General features: G+C 42.3%; 1 non-coding gene across 1 annotated transcript; it reads right to left on the reverse strand.

Annotated features, from left to right (window-relative positions):
• Positions 1-1,707: 1,707 nt before the first annotated feature.
• LOC141681562 (small nucleolar RNA R71) lies at positions 1,708-1,814 on the reverse strand. Its single transcript, XR_012558990.1, has one exon. It is a non-coding gene; the product is annotated as a small nucleolar RNA R71 (small nucleolar RNA).
• Positions 1,815-7,720: the final 5,906 nt, after the last annotated feature.

Consider the following 7,720-nt stretch of genomic DNA (forward strand, 5'->3'; position numbering starts at 1 on the left):
GAGACGTTTTTCACAGAGAATTAAGAGGGGATTATGTTTTAGATTGTGTTTTGCAAGAAGCGAAGGAGATAAGGAAGAAGACCGATTTAGCACACAGCAACGAAGAGGAAGCATATATTCTTGTGAATCTTGTTTCGTTGTAACGTTGGATGCTAGTTTTCTTGCTTTGACTTATTTACTCTTGTGACGTACTCTGTTTTAATATAATTAGTTTAGTTGTTATTTTCTTGTGTTCGTTTATCATGATTTCATATGAACCCATGATGGCGATAAGTTCTATTATGGGCTAATCGTGATCATGGGGTTGCAACGGATTTATTATGGAATTCTTTAGTTAAGTGTTTAATACTTTAGTGTGTGATGATTGCATGGTATCTAGTATTGGTTGTGCGTATTCATCTTATGTGCGTCGCGAACATATAAGATAGGGTGTTAATCTCTTGTGAAGCGACGGTGGATCTTGAGATTTAGAACTTGCCATGCTAGCATAGGTTCATGTACGTTGTGCATGATTAGTGGGTAACTCTAACAGTTTTATTTGCCCTATGTAATCAAAAGGAATAACTTGTGCTTAAATCGTTGTGTTGTCAATTTCTGTAGACATATAGGAACTCAACATAATTGATGACTATTCAATTTCTATCTTAATTATGGATGTTTGGTAGAATGGTATTAGTACAATGAAAGTTGGCTTTTATCAGTTTTGTGTTATTCGATTAATATCATCACTGTCACATGCTAAAGGTAATAACAATGGTTATAGAAGGAAGTAATAATGAAGTTGTGATCTCATGAGTGTTTTATTATTGATAAATTGAAGTGTTAGTTAAGTGGTTAATTAAGTAGTTAATTATAGTTAATATTTAATCAACAATTTTAAGTGATATTATCTTAACATTGAGAAGTAATCATACATTGGTGAGTGAGTTAAATTAGACAATAAATTAGTCTGAGTCTCTGAGGGAACGAACTAGAAAGTATTCTATATTACTTGCGAACGCGTATACTTGCGTGAATATTAGTGCGTGATTTCGCCCTAACAAGTTTTTGGCGCCGCTGCCGGGGACTCGGCGTATTTGTTTAGTTTATGTACTTACCATCATTGGTCATTAGGACTCAGTGATTAGGACGTAGTAGTTAATTACTCTTTTCGGTTGTGTTTCAGGTACTTAGCAACCGTTTATGCAAACTCGTTCTCGTGTTCGCAAGAGGACCTTAGATACAGCTGAGGAGAAAGACGAAGTTCTTGATACACCGGAGAAGTTAGATTTTGAGGATTCGGATTCAGGAACTGAGCAGAAAGAACTAGTAAACATGGGAGATCATATAGTTCAAGCTGATCCAGCTCTTATGGATTTTTCTCGGCCTAAAATTGATGACATTCAGTCAAGCATCCTTCATCCGGCTATTCAAGCTAACACCTTTGAAATCAAGCCGGGCACTATTCAGATGGTGCAGAATTCTGTTTCTTTTGGAGGAGCGGCAACTGAAGACCCTAACATGCACATAAGGAATTTTGTCGAGATCTGCAGCACTTTTAAGTATAATGGCGTGACTGATGAGGCTATCAAGTTGAGGCTTTTCCCATTCTCACTGAGGGATAAGGCTAAAGACTGGTTACATTCTGAACCAGCTGGGTCAATCACTACGTGGCAAGATCTTGCGCAAAAGTTTCTGGTGAAGTTTTATCCAATGGCAAAGACTGCTGCTATGAGGAGTGCTCTTACTCAGTTTGCGCAGCAACCTACAGAATCTATGTGCGAGGCTTGGGAACGCTACAAGGAAATGTTGAGAAAATGTCCACATCATGGAATGCCGGATTGGATGGTAATCACTGGTTTTTATAATGGTTTGGGGGCTCAATCTCGGCCCATGCTCGATGCAGCAGCTGGAGGCGCCTTATGGGCTAAAAGCTATACTGAGGCGTACAATCTTATTGAGACGATGGCTGCAAATGAGCATCAAAACCCAACTCAGAGGATGACATCAGGCAAGGTAGCAGGTATTCTGGAAGTTGATGCAGCCACCGCTATTGCAGCCCAGCTCCAAGCGCTATCAATGAAGGTTGATTCTTTGGCTACGTATGGAGTTAATCAAATAGCTATGGTTTGTGAGCTTTGTGCAGGTTCTCATGCTACAGATCAGTGTTCTCTTGTCAACGAATCTGTTCAGTATGTGAATAATTATCAGCGACAACAGCAGCCTATGCCAGCGACCTATCATCCTAACAACAGAAATCATCCAAATTTCAGCTGGGGAAATAATCAGAATGCTATTCAGCCACCATATCAGCAAGGAGTGAGTAAATAGTTTAACCCACCTGGATTTCAGCAACCACAGCAGTATGCTACAAGACAATCATATCCTCAACAGGGAAGTGCACCTACACCTACTAGTGCTGATTTTGAGGAACTTAAGCTGTTGTGCAAGAGTCAGGCGGTTTCTATCAAGACCTTGGAAAATCAAATCGGTCAATTAGCCAATGCAGTGCTCAATCGTCAACCTGGCACTCTTCCTAGTGACACGGAAGTACCAGGCAGGAAGGAAGCTAAAGAGCAAGTCAAGGCTATTACCTTAAGGTCTGGAAAAGTAGCTGATGCTGAAAAGGCAAAAGAAGTCGAAGCTGAAGTTCGAGATGAAGAATCTAAGCAAAGGGAGAAAGCGGCGGAACCAAGGAAGACTACTGTTGAACACACTCTGCCTGAGGCTAATACAGGGGAGAAACAGCTCTATCCTCCACCACCTTTTCCTAAGAGATTGCAGCAACAAAAGCTGGATAGACAGTTCGGGAAGTTTCTGGAGGTGTTCAAGAAACTTCACATCAATATACCTTTCGCTGAGGCTCTGGAACAAATGCCTAGTTATGCGAAGTTTATGAAGACTATTCTTTCAAGGAAGGTGAAACTGGATGATCTTGAAATCGTTGCTCTCACGGAAGAATGCAGCGCGGTTCTGCAACAAAAGTTACCACCAAAACTGAAAGATCCAGGAAGCTTCACCATTCCTTGCACCATTGGCAATCTAACTTTTGACAAGTGCCTTTGTGATTTGGGAGCAAGCATTAATCTGATGCCGTTGTCGATCTTTAAAAAGCTGGACCTACCTGATCCAAAACCCACATACATGTCGCTACAATTGGCGGACCGTTCCATTACTTACCCAAGGGGCATAGTTGAGGATGTGCTCGTCAAGGTGGATAAGCTCTTCTTTCCTGCTGATTTTGTTATTCTGGATTTTGAGGAAGATAAAAAGATCCCCATAATCTTGGGGAGGCCTTTCTTGGCGACTGGCCGTACCTTGATAGATGTGCAAAAAGGAGAACTTACTATACGGGTTCAAGATCAGGATGTGACCTTCAACGTATTCAAGGCAATGAAATTCCCTACAGAAGATGAGGAGTGCTTAAAAGTGGATGTGATTGATTCTACGGTTACTTCGAAACTCGATCACATGCTAATGTCTGATGCATTGGAAAAGGCCTTAGTGGGGGAATTTGACAGTGATGATGAAGATAGCAACGAGCAATTACAATATCTGAACGCTTCTCCCTGGAAGCGAAAGCTAGATATACCATTTGAATCTCTTGGTACTTCTAACCTCAAGAACACTGAAGGGAAGCTCAAACCATCAATAGAGGAAGCACCTACCTTAGAGCTCAAACCATTACCTAAACACTTGAGGTATGCCTTTTTAGGTGATTCATCTACGTTACCTGTTATTATTTCAGCTGACCTTTCAGGTAGTGAGGAAGACAAGCTCTTAAGGATTTTGAGAGAATTCAAATCGGCTATAGGATGGACTATAGCAGACATCAAGGGGATAAGTCCCTCATATTGTATGCACAAAATTCTGTTAGAGGAAGGTAGTAAGCCAACTGTGGAACAGCAGCGAAGACTGAACCCAATCATGAAGGAGGTGGTGAAGAAAGAAATTCTGAAATGGCTAGATGCAGGCATCATTTATCCTATTTCTGACAGCTCGTGGGTGAGCCCTGTACAATGTGTTCCTAAGAAGGGAGATATCACTGTGGTCGAAAATGAAAAGAATGAGCTCATCCCTACTCGAACAGTTACAGGATGGAGAGTATGCATGGATTATAGAAAATTGAACAAAGCCACAAGAAAGGATCACTTCCCTCTCCCATTCATTGATCAAATGCTTGACAGATTGGCGGGACATGAGTATTTTTGTCTTCTGGATGGGTATTCCGGGTATAATCAGATTTGTATTGCACCAGAGGATCAGGAAAAGACTACCTTCACTTGTCCATTTGGCACATTTGCTTTTCGTAGAGTTTCGTTTGGGTTATGTGGCGCCCCGGCCACCTTTCAGAGATGTATGATGGCTATATTCTCTGACATGATTGGAAGTAACGTCGAAGTGTTCATGGATGACTTCTCCGTCTTTGGACACTCATATGATGAATGCTTGAATAATCTGCGCACCGTACTCAAAAGATGCGTGGAAACTAATTTGGTGCTTAATTGGGAGAAATGTCATTTTATGGTGCGTGAAGGCATTATCCTTGGGCATAAGGTCTCTAGCAAAGGTCTGGAGGTGGACAAGGCCAAGGTGGGAGTCATTGAAAATCTTCCCCCACCTAATTCAGTGAAAGGAATCCGTAGTTTTCTCGGTCATGCGGGTTTTTATCGGCGATTCATCAAGGACTTTTCAAAGATATCTAAGCCGTTGTGCAATTTACTTGAGAAAGATGTGCCTTTCAAATTTAATGATGAATGTTTGGCAGCATTCGAGACTCTCAAGAAGAGTTTGATCACGGCACCAGTTATTACAACACCAGATTAGACAGAACCGTTTGAGATGATGTGTGATGCGAGTGACTATGCGGTAGGTGCAGTTCTGGGACAGCGCAAGAAAAATCTCTTCCATGTGATCTACTATTCGAGTAAGACTTTAAATGGGGCCCAATTGAACTACACCACTACTGAGAAGGAGCTTTTGGCTATAGTCTTTGGCTTTGAGAAATTTCGATCTTATCTGCTTGGTACGAAAGTGACAGTATTCACTGATCATGCAGCTATTCGCTATCTGGTTTCTAAGAAGGATTCGAAGCCGAGACTCATTCGTTGGGTGCTTTTACTTCAGGAATTTGAGTTAGAGATCAAAGATAGAAAAGGTACCGAGAATCAAGTAGCTGACCATCTCTCTAGGTTGGAAAATCCCGATTCTACTTCACAAGATAGGACGTTAATCAATGAATCTTTTCCGGATGAGCAGTTGTTTGCAATTCAGGAGGAAGAACCATGGTTTGCAGATATTGTAAACTATCTTGTCAGCAATATAATGCCTCCCAATTTGACATCCGCGCAAAAGAAGAAGTTTCTGCATGAGGTGAAGTGGTATATGTGGGATGAGCCATATTTGTTTAGACAGGGAGCTGACCAGATCATCAGGAGATGTATCCCGTTCTGTGAGACGGAGGGGATATTATGAGACTGCCATTCCACGGTTTATGGTGGACACTATGGAGGTGAGAAAACGGCAGCTCGTATTCTGCAAGCAGGTTTTTTCTGGCCCACCTTGTTCAAGGATGCTCATCAGTTTGTTTTAAGGTGTGATCGTTGCCAAAGAGTGGGAAATTTGTCAAGGAAGGATGAGATGCCATTAAATGTGATGCTTGAAGTCGAGGTCTTTGATGTATGGGGAATCGATTTCATGGGGCCTTTTATCTCGTCTTGCAATAATCACTACATTTTGCTGGCAGTCGATTATGTCTCAAAATGGGTCGAAGTTAAAGCTTTACCGACAAATGATGCAAAGGCAGTGCTAAATTTTCTTCATAAGCAAATTTTCACAAGGTTTGGAACACCTCGGGTAATCATAAGTGATGAAGGATCGCATTTTTGCAACCGTAAGTTCACTTCTATGATGCAGCGTTATAATGTGAATCATCGAGTAGCTACTGCCTATCATCCGCAAACAAATGGTCAAGCGGAAGTATCTAACAGAGAGATAAAGCGCATTCTAGAGAAGGTTGTTTGTCCATCAAGGAAGGATTGGTCTTTAAAGCTCGATGAAGCTGTTTGGGCTTACAGAACAGCATACAAAACTCCACTTGGGATGTCACCGTTTCAGTTGGTGTACGGTAAGGGATGTCATCTACCGGAGGAGCTTGAGCATAAGGCCTACTGGGCATTGAAGAAATTGAACCTGGATTTAGATGTAGCTGGTAAGAAAAGAATGCTTCAGCTTAATGAACTTGATAAATTTCGACTTCAAGCGTACGAGAATAACAAAATGTATAAGGAAAAGGTGAAAAGGTGGCACGATAGGAAGCTACATCCTAAGTTGTTTGTGCTAGGGCAACAAGTTCTGTTATTCAACTCTCGGCTCCGACTTTTTCCTGGGAAGTTGAAATCAAGGTGGTCTGGACCTATTATTGTCAAAACTGTGTTTCCACATGGAGCGGTGGAAATTTTTGAGAAAGATTCGGACCAAGCATTCAAGGTTAACGGTCAGCGGTTGAAGCACTACTATGGGGACATGGCAAACCGAGAGGTGGTTAGTGCCATTTTGTTGACTACGTAAGAAAGGAACGGAACGTCAAGCTAATAACGAAAAAGAAGCGCTGCGTGGGAGGCAACCCACAAATTGTTGTTACAGGAACCCTTAGAAGTTAATAACCTATCCAAAAACACAAAAAAATCAGAAAACAGGGGCTGAAAAAAAAAATTTCCAGAGACCGCGCAGCTATGCTGAGCGGCCGCGCAGCTTGCTGCGCGCCCACGCAGAAATGCTGAGCGGCCGCGCAGGGGTCGAGTTCCAGAATTTTTTTTTTTACAGTTCAGAAAAAAAAAAAAAAAACAAAAACACAAAAACCCATTACAGCCCATAAACCCACGAATTCTTTTCCCATTACCCCATGATTTTATCCCTCAACCCCACTCCTAATCTAATTTAACCTACTCCACACCCTATATATACATACATCTATCCTACATATCTCCCACAACTTCCTACACTTAAACCCTCTCATAAACATCAAAAATCAGTTCTTACACACTTTTATTCACAAATCAATGGCACCCAAGAGAGCACGCACTATTGACAGCAGCAGCACAGTTCCTACTGCTGATTCATCAAGGGGTACTGCTGCAAGGCCTCGGTTAACTGACAGAGCCGCGGAGGAGGAGTACACTAGGCTGTTGGGGAAGCCGATTCTGAAAGAGAGGGGGTTTTTACCATCAGGGAGGGATGGTGAGTTGTTGCCCATGATTGCAGAGAAGGGGTGGATAGCTTTTTGTGAGTCACCCGAAGCAGTACCGATGAGTGTTGTTCGCGAGTTCTACGCGAACGCGAAGGCTGAAAAGAATGGGTTTTCTGTAGTTCGGGGGCTGACGGTTGATTATCATCCGGCGGCGATTCGCCGAGTGATTGGACAGCGAGAGAGGAAGCCCGAGGAGGAGAACTGGAATGAAAAGACTGCTGAGGATTTTGACTTGGATTTGATTTGTGTGACTCTCTGTCGACCGGGCACAGTTTGGAACCGCAGTCCAGCCAATAATGAGTATCGTCACTTTCCGGCGATCGCCATGAACAGGTATGCCCGTGCATGGAACGCATTTATATGTGCTAATATTTTGCCTTCTTCACATGCACACGAGGTCACAGTTGAGAGAGCACAGTTGTTGTGGGGAATTCTGAATGAGGAATACTATGTGGACCTTGGTGAGTTTATCTACCAAGGAATTCTAATTTT

The sequence above is a fragment of the Apium graveolens genome, chromosome 8 (genome assembly GCF_009905375.1).
Source record: "Apium graveolens cultivar Ventura chromosome 8, ASM990537v1, whole genome shotgun sequence".
NCBI classification, from domain to species: Eukaryota; Viridiplantae; Streptophyta; class Magnoliopsida; order Apiales; family Apiaceae; genus Apium; species Apium graveolens.